The following is a 15617-nucleotide window of genomic DNA, read 5'->3' on the forward strand; positions in this document are numbered from 1 at the left end:
TTCAGTTATTGTGGGAATTATTCTCTACTAAGCACGCGCGTCTTTATCTTCATTGCTAACGCCGTAAAAATTCCTCACTACACTAGTGCAAGATTTTTCAACAAATAATATCAAAGATAAAAGAATCTGAGGGGTTCGTTCATTTGTGGACACATTTACAGCGGCAAACTGCGGCTCCCGCAAAAGAGAACAGCATCTTTTCAATTACTTTTACTTTGAATAGTTATAACGCAGTCTTCATACACTAGAGCTTAGTGCACAGCGGCTTCGAAAGCACATTACCGGCTACAGTGACTATCAAGGTGTATTTTGCGCAGATAACATGCGCGAAATGCCGAAAATCGTAGCCGCGTGACAACTCAGGTAGATTTGTGCCTCTTGGTTCCGTGTACGCATCAGCTCGAGTTTTTCACGATAACCTCAGTGGCTAGGACGTCTTCGAGCCAGGTGCACATTGCTGTGAGTTCGTACCCATGGATGCTTGCCGCTTATTTGACGTCACTGCATGCTAAGACTGAAGTTTAAAATAATGTGGCAAGCTGACGGAGACAAATCCAGAGTATCGGGAATGAAGGACACACACAGCAAACCCAGTTTTTAGCCGTTGACGTCTGTCGCATTAAAGCTAAAGCAAAGAGAAGTATGTAGCAGAAATACAAAAGGGCTAAAAAGGCATCGCTTTCCTTCAACTTCAAAGCTGCTCTACCTGGTGGCAATATGTTTCTCGTTCAGCAAAGGAAGGGGCAGACCGACACAAAATAAGCTTTCATCTAACACCAGTGCAGATTTAGTGAATCCTTGTCAACAAAACTTTTGCGGAAAAATTTTACATAACATTGTGTATGAAAATTTGACGCGCTCCAAACAAGCCACCATAGACATCATCTATATCTGCACCGGCTTTATTCTCCACTGAATTGTGCGCGTCACTGATTTTTCGTTATTAAAATACGCGTTGTTTATGTTTATGGAAGTATAGGAAGACGCTGTTTTGCACAGTAAAATGAGTCGTAGTGCCTCAAGTGAAAAACGTGCCGCGTAGTGGGCCTGCTCCATTTTGTTCCTCGCTGCTCGTGCAAGAGCAACGTTCCTAGAAATGTTGACGAAGCCGCCCGCAAGGTAAAGGGATCGAATCGGTGCGCCATAATAATCGCCAAATAAACCAGCAAGCCCCCACTATAGTGCTAAAGCAAATGGCCACCTGTTCGTGTCGCACTCTAAAAAGTGTGAAGGGTATCGCAGGATTAAAAAGGCCAGGTTTCTATTCACAGTGTTCTTCTACTCTTGCAAAGCTTTAAGCAGAGTAAAATTCAATTTCACTCACTATGAAATGAAAGAGTGAAACTGCTTTCTACTCCACTTTTCTCTGAGAAAGAGGAATGCCCATATATTCTACAGGCATGAGAGAGTAAAACGCGGTTGTACTCCTGCTCTTGATTACATTTATATGTGTCGGCACCCCGCGAGTGATTAGCACTACCTAATAACCACACACATATGCAGTAAAACGTACTGCATTTGTTTGTTGAGGCGTTAGAGACGATTAACAAAAAGAACAGCGTTTGCAGTGCGCGCCAGCGAATTTCAACGCACTGGAAGGCGTTTTGGAACTATCCGCGTTTTTAGCTTCGGATCTGTGTAGTGAAATAAACGAATGCGATCTTATTCAATGGATCACGATCAAAACTCCACGCGAACGGCTACGACATTCTTCTTTTATTATTATTCATGTTTTCGCTACGGCCATCGCACACGGAAGATGCTGCCGTAAACATAACGTATACGGTACGGCTACAGTGAAATATTTTGGCCTTAGTCGACGTGAAAAAGAATGTGAACAAGAATGAACGAAAATATGTCCAAGGGGGTGAAGGGAAACGAAATTGTGTAGCGTACTCTTCAGAAGCGAGATGTTTCGTATGCATGCAGGAGTGGCTAACCACTTAGCGAGTTAGTGCAAATGACGTTCATATAATCGGTTGCGCTAATCTTTTTTACACTGCAGAAAACTTGTTTGCTCTCACGAAGCACAAAAAATCATTAAACATGATAGATACAGTCCGGCTGGTTTTGAGAAGCGCAGAGGCACTGAAATGTGCACTTCCAAACAAATAAATGCAGCGAGGTGACAAATCTTATTTATTACATAAAACACCATACGCTCATATGCCTTCTTTCAGTGTGGTGTAGTTGTTACCGTGTCTGTACGCAACGCGGAGTGCATCTAGAGGTCAAGGTTCGGGTCTCATTCGGTCATATTTTATCCTGTTTTTCTTTTACTTTGTTTTTGTCATAGTGCTCGTATTTAGCAGTCTTTACGATGCACGCGTGAGGTAATAAGTAAAAAACAATCAAAAACACCAACTTCGGCCCAAGTCCTGCTATTTTTTGTGTGTGTGTGTGAAGTGTACTGCTACTCTCTTCGGTGGGGTCATGCTACTCTGCTTCGGGCAGCGTTACGTTACTCTGTTGAGGGGGAGTGCTTTGACCCGTTCGGAGGAAATCACTACTCTGCCTCAACAAGAGGTGATTTACTCCGGAAAAGGGAGTGAAATGTGGGACAAGAACGTACTCTCCCAAAGAGAGTGTCCAGCACTCTCTCAGTTTTTCAGTGTCGCTAGCGTAAACAGGCCACGTATAACTCTCGCCGGGACGTGGGCAGGTCCCAAGTATATCAGTTCCGGCTTCGTTTTTTTTTTGTCGCAAGTGACATCACGCGAAATGTAACGGTGATTAAGCGACTATGACAGTGTAAAAGGCGTCATCACAGTGTAACAGGTTTGAACTATGCTGCTTGACATCGATGAAAGTGTTCCATTCCGCGAAGGAAATACCTCAGTTGTGTATTCCCCTTCAAACTACGTGTTTCGGTGGCGATTGCAAACAAGACGTCCTCAGGTAGATTGAGCATGACACCGTTAATGGACAATGAGCAACGGAGGCGAAAACAAAGTGAAGAAAGGAGACGCGACGTCCTTGACAGAGAACGAGAAGCATCGAACGAGGTCACGCCGGGTGGTTTCCCCCGGTGGTTGCGACGAGGAGAAAAGCCTCGTATGCCGAGACTTCCCGAACATTCACACGTCATGGTTCCTGGTGTGTAGCTGCGCTTCGGTGCGTACCATGAAGAAAGAGTTACGCTAGAGAGTCATTCGAATGCACTTGGACCTGCCTGCCTACCTGCCTGAGACGCGACGGTACAATAATAAATTCCTGGTGTACGTGTACAAAGGAGTAAGAAAGACTGTTTCCCTGTCAACAAAACCGGGCCCCGCCGCGACGGTCTATAATGGCTTAGGTACTCGTCTGCTGACCCGCAGGTCACGGGATCAAATGGCGGCTTCGGTGGCTGCATTTTCGGTGGAGGCGAAAACGCTGTAGGCCCTTGTGCTTAGATTCTGCTGCACGTTAAAGAACCCCAGGTGGTCGAAATTTCCGGAGCCCTCCACTACGGCATCTCTTATAATAATGTGGTGGTTTTGGGAAGTTAAAGCCCACATATCAATCAATCATCAACAACCGGAGTTGTGCTATGTACTAATTACAATCGGAACATTTTCGCCTTCTTTAAAGTAGAGTAGGCAAAGAAATCAAAAGAGTGAAACAAAAGTGTGAACTAGGATGCCTTTTGAGTTCCGGGTCCCGTGCAGAAACTAAGTGCGCGGTACAAGGAAACACGTGACAATATTACACTGCTTCACCAGAGGCTTAAGTTTCCCATTTTCCGTGAAGGTGGGAGGGGGGAGGAGGAGGTGCCTTATCAAGCTTATCTGCAGACTTAGTGTGGCGCACAAAATACACCCGACATGTTCGCTATCGAAATAAGGAAATTTGTGCTCGCAAGCCTCTTTTCAACAGGGTTCTACACTAGTCTGAAACAAAATGTAGTAGGTAAATATTTGTACTGGTAAGGTATGCGATGGCTAAATAAGGGGGGGGGGGGAGAAACTTTTTTTTACTGAATGCTATGTGTTTGATTCCTTTCTTTGTTGCACCCCCACCCACCCCTTCCAAGAGTGTGCCGCACTGCTAATGCATGAATATAATGGTGCCAGGTTCTAGAAGACTGATCTGAAAAACTAGTATTTGTCGTCGAGTGTTTAGTGAAAAGTGTACTTAGAGAAGGCTTACATGATAAAGTACCCAATTGCTTTGATAACGCGTCGCTTTTTTCCCACAGGTTCCGCTGGTTTGGAGCCCCACTTCACGCCTCATCGAGCTCGAAGCAACCTCAAGTGGTGCAACAAGTTGTGAAAGCATCTTTGCGTCGCCGCCTGTTGCTGTTTTACCTTCGTCATCGCAGCGCATATGTACAGTTTTGTGATCATTGGGAGTGCCACTGGACGGGCCTCAAAGCATAGTTGCCTGTTTTGTAGCACTTTTTTTTCTTTTTTTTTGTTTCACCACGCCACTCACACTCAAGCGCTTATTTACACAAACGGCGGGACCACAGTTCACCGGCCTTTTTTCTCAGATAACAGTCACACCACTAATTTATTTCTTGAAAAAAATAAAAATAAAAGAGCATATATAGATACAGATGTAGCGTGACTCATTGTGTTCGCATGTTTCAAGTTACTACAAGAATAAACACAACTACGACAGCGTGAAAATGAATGCTTCTCCTACTTATCTCACCCGAAAATTATCACAGTTTGAATAACAATACATTGAACGTCGGAATATATACCATAAGTATGAAGGACATGCTGGCTGAGCTAACGAGCGTAGGCGCCTGCATTTCTAATGCAAACGGTTTGGAACATTGAGCAGCAATAACAGGCTTGCTCTTAAGGCGAATGTTAAAATGTGCCTTCACTGCTTTAAAAACATTGTCTGGTTATCTGGATGACTTATAAGTCGATGAAAAGTTGTCGTGTCGAACTAACACACCAATTTGGGCACTAGTTTCTGGGTAACCTTCTGTATGATTCACTCAAACAAGCACAGCATCATTAGTAAAAAGTGAGTGCCATTATAGTGTAGGTAAAAGGCCTTATTTTATTATTAAGGGGTCCACAGAAAAAAACTTGCTAATGCATCGGAAGTGTCTACGTGGTATCGTTCCTCTGCGAGCTCCTCACGCGTATGTTCTAATTCGCTCCGACACAACCAGCTTTACGCAAACTGGCGATTCTTTGTTTCAAAAGGCACCAAGCCTGATCATCTAGAAGCAGGCCACTATTATGTCCCAGCACCTGTGTTGGCTTCAAGTATATTTGTTGTCATGTGTTAATTAGGTTAGCCTTTGTTGCAAATTCGTCAGAACGTTCAACACTTTGTGAAGCGACATCAATGGTTTTTCAAGAAAAATTACTTATTGGGCAGCTGCAGGCGAAAACTCTCCTCTAAAAAGAACCGACATGGCGCAGCTTAAGTCTGCAGTCACCCAGCTTGAAACAGCATGCCGGATAACGTGCGGTCGATATTTCACGTGTTTTGCAATGCCCGATGGTATCTGTGTGTTGAAGACCCTACACAAACCCGCAGTGGAGCGGCTGCACACTATTGAAAGTGAATAGGAATCAATGGTCTAGCAAGGGTTGTGGCTTGCGACGTCTAACTCTTACCCACCTCTTGATTTTCGTTACATTTTTATGTGTACACGTGCGCACGTACACACAAACACGCACGAACTTACATAACAGAAGGTCAGAACGCTCCGACTCTCCCCCCCCCCCCCAAAAAAAAATATTTCTGGCCAGGGCTGTGCCAGGAATTAACACTTTAAGGAGGTGGTGACAAACTGGCCCTCCAATTTATGATGTGCTGGCAACATTAGAGATACCTACGTGAAATAACGAACTCAATGGTGAAAAAGTTAAACAAAATAGCTCGAACACAGTTTGAAAATTGAAAATAGACCAATGGAAAAAGAAGGCGAAAACACGAAGCTCTGGCCAAGTATCTCTATGCCCCATCAGCAAGCGTTCAGCGTCGTATATACGATGCCAATGGTCATGAAATGGTGCTTTTATTTTGCCAGACCAATACCGGAATGGGCACACGTAATCGCGAGCTCACGTAACGATCTCGACTGCGCTAAGAATAAAGCACAACTTGAGCGCCCAGCTGGGACAAAGGGTAGCCCTTCATTAAGCCAGGGGGGCAACGTAACCTGCACGAGGCCACTGACTCTTGCATGCGAGACTCCGCCCAGTCCGGATCTCTCCGACGCAAACCACTTTCTCCTCGCAGATAGAAGAGTGCCGCGCGTATGCACGGAAGAACAAAGCGCATCCTTTACGGAGAGGAAACCCTTTCTCGCTTTTGGCGTCCGGGCACTTCTCGTCACGAAAGCGGCCGCGCGGACCACGGGCATGCCGAATGGGGAAACCGGTTCAAGGGCGATCAGCGCCGTAACAGCTGATCTTCTTTGCGTCAGCTCCAGCCAAGCGCGGCCCTTTAACTCCTCCTCCCTGACCACCGGCCGTCTCGGGTTTCAAGACTAGCTTCACGGCCATTCTGAAAAACCTGATCACGGTTCTCGAATGGGAAACCTAACCTCGATGTGGGAATGGCGAACTAGGAATAGATCACAGCGACAATTTGTGCACCATTTGGCAAGGAGAAGCGCGAGGGCACTTCTCGAACGAAGCTCTGGAAAAACGTGGCAGGTCGTGACCACTCTACGGACATTGTTCGCAAATGGGTATCATCGCTCACTCTTTACAGACGGGCCCGAAACACTAGGTGGTCGCTCGTGTTTTATGCTTCTAAACTTAGCGGAGGACATCGGCGACGGGTGGTGGAGCGTATATTTCTCTTTGGATACGCACAGTTCTCTTACAAGGCCCACACTTAACAAACCATTTTTTTTACCCATGTTATGAACCATGCAGATTGTATTTAAGCCTGTTTTTATGAAGATCTTGGTACAGATAGTCACGATGGCTAAAATATGAGCTACCTTTAACTATACACTCTAACCCACTTATAACGATATGGTTTTAACAAAGCAATATATCAGTCATGACAATGAGAAGCTGCTGCTCTGTCAACCTTAATATATATATTTTATGGTGAATCGATCCTCTAACGGCAATGTTTCCAGGGCGCATTATTGTTTATAACAATTATTTAAACTGTTGTTTGTCCATTCTGAAAGGTAATGCAACGTTTAATGTTTCAAAATAAAAAGAAAATGAGAAATTCAAGCTGCTCAACCCCCACCCACATACCCAATGTCCACCAGCTCTCCTTTTAAATTTTAGTATGTTTGAACGCTGAGCGCTTCAACATTGCGGCAAAGCTAACTTTGCCAATTCATTTTGGCGTGGGAGCGGTGCGCCGTAGTCCTTTCGCAAATGCAATTTGAACAAAAAGTTCAAACTTCCAAGAGCTTCAGCGTTCCATACTAAAGATGTTGTAATACAGTGGCTCTAGCTATTAGTCGTCCGCGAAATAGTCTGAACTTTCAAGCATTTTCGAAAAATCGGCCCCTTCATGATCCTAATCATTGACGTCTGTTGACATATCGCATCTTATGTTGCAGTTTTCTCACGGCAGACTGCAGGTACGCCAATATTCCGTGATACTCAGTCTTAGCCATTTTCAGATAGAACAATAAAATTTTCATGGCACTTGACTATTGTTATAACTGGTTCGACTATACTACTTAATATTGGGCTCGGTGAATGGCTGTTTCATGCATAGGCAGTGCTTAGCCGCCTGTATACAAGCCCTCACCTGCTTTTTTGCCGTTCACGTAGAATATTTGTGGTTTTAGAATCCAAATATTGCGATGTTCGTTCCTAAAGCTTTGTTATGACCCCGTTACACTACGTTCAGCTAAAACCACACCTACGATGTTTGAGAAACTTCGAGGTAGATCAATTTTTTTAGATTACGCCTACTTCGTGAACATTGCAGATTTTTTTAGAACCAACGTTGCCGCTAGCGATAACGCTAGAATATTCGATGGTAAGAGTATAAGTGCCAACATGCTTTTCCGCTTGTCAGTTGATCGACGGCCGACCCTCTGTTTGCCGCTATCAGTGCCAGTATCTCGCTGTAATCTTACTTTCCTTTTACGTGGCCACAAGTTCGGCCGAATAAATATATTATTCTTCAAAGGGGGACTGTATGCACGCCTTCGTTGACCTCATGACCCCGTGACAATATTGAAGACTCTTTTAGGCTACATCACACGATTACATCTAACGCAGAAGCAGGAATAGCAGCTCATACATCGTAACTGAAATTTCAAAAACATTGTTTCACACCAACACTTTTCAGTTTTCACTTCTTGATGGTAGTCAATGCTTTTCAATAAGATTTATTAGGCTCCTTCTACGTTATGTAAGCCTCAAAAGAAATGGTTACGATTTCAGGAGATATTGGGCATTGACCAATGTGATAAACTGATGTGAAAGACATGAAAGTTGGCTGGGGGTGCGAATGGGCAGTTGACCCCTCCCCCTCCCTCACAAACTCCTGCAAACAAACCCCCCCCCCCCCCCCATTATAAAACCCTGCCGACGCTCATCATGAAATGTTTACTACAGACCCGCCAATGATCGAGATTTAAAGTCGTTATTGAGTTTAGAGGCTCCGCCGACTGCCCTGGTTTCCTCGCTTCCAGGCAGGTGGCCCAAGATGTCGTCTTTCAGAAGAGCTCCTGCTGGAGAGAACCAGACTCAAGTTCTGAAGAGGGATACAAGAGATTTAATTGCATCTGTACAGTTTAAGAGTTGGTTCCAGATCTGCTCTCTCGGTCATCGGCTTGCGTTTTCATCCCCTCAAAGTCCCAAGAGTCCAGCTCTAGGGAAACCGGGGACGACTTCATCCAATCAGCTGGCGGGTCCTATCTGTCACTCTGTTGGCACCTCCCCCAATACATACACACACCACACGCACTTGTAATATTCTTGCGAAATCATCTCTTCGCGCCAAACATGCCTCCTAATTTTGGATGCAACGAGTGCGTCTTCTGGGTGCTCGATGACCAGCCGCGGTGTCGACTCGGGGTCACAGGCCCGGTTCGCCCCTCGTCTCAGAGCGTGGGTCTGGGCAGCTGGCGCGGATCCGTACTCAGGCATCTTGTCAGCCGGTGACACATAGCCGCAGTCGGAGTCCCCACTTTCACGTATTTGCGCGCTCGGCGTCGTGGACGTAATTGGGGCACGAAGGCTCGAAGAATCGCATTTCCCGCACCAGTAACAATGGGGTGCTTCTGAGCCGTGTTCAAACTCTCGTGCAAAACTGCAGAGCTCGCCCTCGCGCTTTTCTTCTTGCTGAAAAGTGCTCGGGGCTGCCTGCTTTGTTCGGCTGCGGCGCCCCGAAGCGAAGGGAGGCCCGGTGTTCTTAACAGCGCACATCGTAACCACTCGGCTATCCAGGCACACTATATATAGAAAATCATAACAGCCTTGTATAGTTAGTATACAAAGGGTGTGGTAACAAAACTGAGGGTGAGGAGGAGAAAACAGAGGATGGAAGAGTGTGAAGCATAGCACACAAAACAAGAGGAAGGAATAGAAAGCGAAGGAAACAAAAATGAGAAAGACAGGAAGTGAGGAATCAGAGAAAACAATAGCAATTATATGCAGATCGAAAGGGAAACTTATAGAAAGAAAGAGAAGGAAGAAAGAAGATAGAAGGAGCGAGAAATAGAAACATATATATACATGGAGAAAGAGGAATATACAGAGACAAAGGACTCATAAGAAAAATAGAGAAAAAAAAGAAGAAAAAGGAACATAAAAATAAATAAAAAGAAGAACGCCTAGCTCGAAACTTTTTTTTTCGGCTTGGCATCATGGAAGGACTAGTGCAAAATTGACTTCATTTCTTTTTTTTATTGGTGGAGGTACTATACTTTTTCTGGCATTGTTGACTTCATAGCATAGCTGCTTGATTTACCATGCTCTTTCGAGTGGAAAAGATGACAAAGAAGAACAAGTCGTTCAGTTGCGAGCCACTGTGTAGACAATTGCTATATAAATAAAACTGTTTAATATGGTGCTCTTAGCACAAAATTGGCAAGACATAATAACTGACATCTCGTAAATTCTCTGAAATTTCATGCGATCTGTTCGTGCTTCAACAAAGTGCTAGCCCAGTTTGAACGCTTCGTGAATTGACTGCAATAATCAACAATTTTGACACACGTGCAGCAGAACGCTGTTTTCTTATACATATAGCGACAACTGATAAAAAACGGAGGCTGCCACGTCTGGTCTGCACTGCTATTCTGAAACGTGTACCAACTCTAAAACACGTTTCAGGATAGTCTGAACCGTTACATTACCTGACATTTTGATTCGAGTGGGATATCACGTTGGGCTCCAATATAAAACAGGCTAGAAATCTTTGTCGATGATAAGTTTTTATCAGTACATTACGTTTTACAGACCGGGAAGCCTGAAAATCCCATTAGAATATTTGAAAAGCATGTTGTATGCCACTTATAAGATAATTACTGAACGACAGTGTGGTGCTGTGGCAAGAGCTTGGATAACAGAAAAACATGTGTGCCTGTTGACGTCACACAACCTAGATTTGTAACACCCAAAGTTTGCTTCGGATTTTGCGTCACAGGCCGCCGTCGGGGGTTCGCTAGAGCAGAACAGGTGGTTTGAACAGTTCATTAGAATATTTCTGTTGAACATTTGGATGGGACATATCAAATGTTTGAAAACAACATAAGTGAGGGGGAACACATTTTACTAATCTTATTGTGATGAGAGTGGATTAAATTACCAGGACGTGAGTGTAATTTGGTGCCATGGCAGCCGCATTAAGATTAGGGCGAAGAACAAAAGTACCAGCACACTTCAGTTTAGGCTTACGTTAAACAAAAGTTACTGGGGTGGAGAATTGATGGGCTGTCCTCATCTATATTGCGAGTTTAAACATATATCGTGGTTTTAGCACATAAAGTTTCAGAACCAAGGCAAAGAGGAGTAAAATCTCATTCATTTTGTGCGCTGTTCATACTGGTTTGGCCAATTTTCTTTCATTTACCAGTGTTGAGAATAAAATTGTGGAAGGCACTCCCTGGGACAAGAAACACTGGTGTTATTAAAAGTCTGAATTTTGTCAAAGGAAGAAAGGAAATAACAAAAAAGACGCAATCCAACGCTGGCTCACTCAACAAGCTTCATGAAGTATTAAATTTTTTTTGGCACCGAACATGGCCCTTTCGCCGGGGGAGATTACCCTCTGTGACCTTGCGCCATTCCTGGAAGACAACGTCCCCGAGTAGCATCAATATAAGCATTAGTAGCACTAATGTAACGGACACAAATTCACAAAAGAAGCAAGAAAAAGGTTTTCTTCGGGGCTGCACTGGGTGGGGCGCCGTTGAAAAATTACGCCTGACCCCGCTCTCATTGAGCGCATAAAGCGTGTACCCCCCCCCCCCCCCCCGAAAAAAAAAGGAAAGTGAACTGACGAACAATGTTAGTGGGCGTGCCTAAATTTTCACTCTTCACGCTAATTATTTTTCTCACCATCTCTAAGAGCACATCCTCACGGTCGGCCACCAGTGAGAGCTGATGCTCGCATCAACAGTGCAGCGGCGCGCCACGTTTCTTCACCCTTGGGTTTTTTCCGCGAATGCCCGTGGGGGGAAACGACAAATGGGCCAACCGCGCAACCAATTCTCCGCCCCCCCCATTTTATTATTTCCTTTCTTTTATTTACCAGGAGAGCTCTCGCAAGCTGGCAGTGTTGCTTAGCAAGCGCGTGACGATGCGATACAGCCATCTTACTCGGGGAATGGAAAGAAGATGCGATAGCTGTGCAGTGATTGAGTGCCCATGTGCGCGGTAATGCAGATAATGCATGTTTAAATAATTCCCCTCTTAAGAATAACAAAAGAATACGTACGAGGAAACACAGCGAAAAGAAAGACATTTACGAGTGCCTTCTTTTCTTCTCTTACGATTCATGGGGCTTTCCGGGGCGGAACGGCCGAGATACAAATAAAAACACTCTACAGCCGGTAAAGGCTCCTGGTAAAAATTAGACGACCGCATACTTAAAAAAAAAATGAGTTAAGCACAAAGACTTACAATGTGCTTGGTTTCTTCCTCACAAAGAGAAGTAGCTACCTTCTCGGCCATTTAGCGTCATTGTGAGCTGGGCTTGATGGTGATGTCTGGTGCTCTGTGGCACAAGAGCCATTTGATGACCAAAGAGTGCCAGTTCTTATGAATAAATGGCTTGTCGCTATGGATTGTCATTATAAATAAATTAATATTAGTAATAGTTGATGAAACTTTATGTCGCAAAACAGCAATATATCATTATGGACGAAGCCGTGTAGTGAAAGGTGCCGAAAATGTTTACCCTCTCGTGTTTTTAATATGCATTTTATTCTAAGCGAAACAAGCCTCTAGCATTTCACCTCCATCGAAATGTGGGCACCGCGACCGGGATTCAATCCCGCAACCTTCGGGCTAGCTGTCGAGCTGTATACTTCTAGAGACCCACAGCGGGAATGGTAATTATGATAATAATTGCTAGGGTCTTACACCCCAGTAAGGAATACGATTATGAGATAAGGCGTAGCAGAGGACTGCGGAACTTTCGACCACCTACATTGTTTTTTACCAGTGCACCTAAAACTAGGTACCCGGGTGTTTTATGCTTTTCGCCCCCATCGAGATTGCGACTGCCGTGGCCGGAAATGGAACTTGTGACCTCAAGCTTGGCATCGTAACAACCTACGTGCTAAGCTACGACGTCGGGTTGAGGCGGGTTTCAATAAGTTATGGTCCTAATATTATTCGTTTCCTTTAAGTGCAAGGATGAAGTACGTGGCAAAGCCATTCCAGGTGTCACAGTTTCACGAGATTCTTCACGAGGCAAGTTTTAAGGCGGTAGTGTGAAAGAGCTCGCATCTCAGAAATTACGGTGCCGGTGTCAGCATCTGTGCTCGAGAGGAAAAAAATCGTCATCGTCCATGAGCAAAACACTCAACGTAAATAGAAATAAATATACAAAACTGCGATTCAAGCGGGAATTGAGACCAGGCCGTCTGCGTATAGCAAGCAGTTGTTCTATCTCAGAGCTACGTTACTGCATGGAACGGCTTTAGAAAAAAACACAGAAAAAAAAACAATGCGAATGTCATTTATTGGGAAGAATCCCTTAACTCAGGTTGTATGGCAGAAGCGTACAGCCAAGCCAAGCGCTAAGTGACCGGAATCGCACAACACGTGAAATTTTCGCTTATATAAAGTTGCCAGACAGTAAATTATCATCGCCAGCCAAAGGGTCAGCAAGGTTAGCAACCGCGTAGGTTGCCGTGTTACCTCACGGGCGTGTTGTGGGTACTCCGGCGTATCGCAAAAGGAAGAAAAGGAGGAATAATAGCGTAGTCGACTGTATTTGCAGGGGGCATTCTAGGGTAGTTCTAAGCAACCAAATGTTACATGCACAGATGTTCGTTTTCTTGCGACACGTTTCAGGTGTGAACCGAGGAAAGGATCGAGGCGACCGATTGAGAAGGCGTGTGAAGGGAGCTTGGTTACGTTATCATGTTCTACTTTTGAGACAAATGTCATGTGTTTTCAGCATTTTTAAGCAATGACAGTGCGAAAGAATGTCCACTGAAAGCAATTCCTAAAGAAAGCGTGTCAATACAGCGAAATGTCCGTGATGGAGCCGCAGTTCTTCCCCTATATATTGCCTAATTTTTGTATTCTCTACTTATCATAAGTAATTATTTGAGTTTAACACCTTAAATTCATTTTATGATGGTGAGAAACGGCAATATGAGCATAAAAACGAGAATGTGGCTTCATCATTGCGATGAGACATTTTTACATAAAGAAGAGAAAAAGAAGAAAAAGTAACAATCCTAACCAACAAGGGGGGAAAGTCCCAGTTAGGACGATAGGACGTGATGTAGTTTGGTACATTGACTGTCGTTGTGATAACTGCCGACTGTAGCTGCTTGACTCAAAAGTGACACATATAGAATGAAACATATACCAGGCCAAACGCAAACGCATGGCGCTGCGTAACATCAATAAAAAATAACGCAACTTCGATTCAAATAATGCAACTATTCAGGTAAACGGGCGCATGCAAACACCACCACCTTTTGTTAGAATCTTCCTTCGCACGAAGGATGGCATGTACTTCGCCGTTCATGCATATCTTCGCAAAATATGTAAAAAGCGAAGATTTATAAATGTACCTTTGACTCACTGTATGCGAGAAAAAAAAAGAATGGTTCCCGTTGCAACGCTCTTACTTATTCACCCGAACTTCACCTTCTCCTACAATGTGTGATAGTGTAAAGTGACACCATGTCACTTTACACTGTCAACATGTCACTGTGGTCGTGTGATTCGTTGTGCCGTATGTCGCTTTGAATCCCCAAGACGGGAAGGGCGTGAGAAATCCTGCCTTCTTTTCTTATAACGATAAAATATAGTTGTGGTTGCATTGAGTTGTAACGGCTTTATTTTGCAGACACCGAAGTATATATAGGCTGCTTGCCTATGACGTAACACAAAAGACGGTGAAGTACGTTTGACACGTGCTTGCACTGCACATTTTACCAGTTTATTTGTTATGTTGTTAAAATATAATAAAAGCTATAAGATAGCTTTTCTTGCCTTCGCTTCGATTAGTTTCTCTCGTTATTAACAATTTTATTGTTGTAAACATAACCACAGAGCAGTATCAGGGATGCGAAGGTGATAAGGTAACAAATAACATACGAAGATAACTTGTACTAATACACGTACACTAGAGAAGAAAACATGTGGTTTACAAAAACTGAGCAAATCTCAGCGCTAATAAAGTTATAGTTGAACACTTTCACAACGAATGTCTTTGCCATTAAATAGGTGGTATGACATTTTGCGCCCCGGCTGCTTCGCCAACATTTCAGTGCATGAAATTTAAAACAAAGTCACCTGTTTCTATATAACAAAAAATTCTCAATAACGGGAACGCATTTGTCACGGCATCGTCACGGAGTCGTGAAGGCATTCTCAGCTTCGCCGAACAGACACCTGGCGCACTGTCGACAGGCGTCCACTCTGTTTCAACTGCGGAGGTGTAGGCCACATAGCCCGCTATAGCTGGCACCGCGCCGATCCGTGTCGCCCTCTCAGGCCACGGTTTGACAGTCGACTTGCCGACGACTACGTATCACGCCACGGCGACGTCGGTTCTCAAGAACCTCTGGTGCATCGAGGCCCCTTCGACGGCCGCCGTAAGAATGATGACGAGATCATGATTAGTAGCCGGGCTTCCAACATCGACCACGCTCTGCTTCTTCCGCCCACTCACCTTTGTCACAGCACCGCATTTTTGCTAACACCAGAGGAGCAAGGTCACCCAGCCCCCACCGGGGAAGCTGAAGGCGGCGACCTCAGGGGGTAAGGTTGCAGGCTGACAAGACGAAGAAAAAAAGCCTCCATTACTCTAACCTCAGGACGCCATAAAGCCGACAAGACATAATACCAACGATACTGTGACCTCAGGCCTTACCGTTCTTGCGGACGGACAAGTCAGAGCTTTAGTGGACACCTGAGCCGACTTCTGTATTATTAGTGATGACCTTGCTGTACGCCTCAAGAAAGTAAAGACAACATGAATGGGACCTCACCTAAGAACGGCAGGCGGCCAATTACTGATTCCTCTCG

At 44.6% G+C, this 15617-nt stretch overlaps 1 protein-coding gene across 1 annotated transcript in view; it reads left to right on the forward strand.

Moving 5' to 3' along the window:
* Positions 1–4541, forward strand: part of LOC119162341 (uncharacterized) — a 28772-nt gene extending 24231 nt beyond the window's left edge. Inside the window, exon 4 of the mRNA XM_037414762.2 lies at positions 4181–4541. The gene's annotated coding sequence lies outside the window, so the exon portion shown is untranslated. The remainder of the gene's footprint in view (positions 1–4180) is intronic.
* The last annotated feature ends 11076 nt before the right edge of the window (positions 4542–15617 follow it).

Source organism: Rhipicephalus microplus, chromosome X, assembly GCF_043290135.1.
Source record: "Rhipicephalus microplus isolate Deutch F79 chromosome X, USDA_Rmic, whole genome shotgun sequence".
Classification (NCBI taxonomy): domain Eukaryota; kingdom Metazoa; phylum Arthropoda; class Arachnida; order Ixodida; family Ixodidae; genus Rhipicephalus; species Rhipicephalus microplus.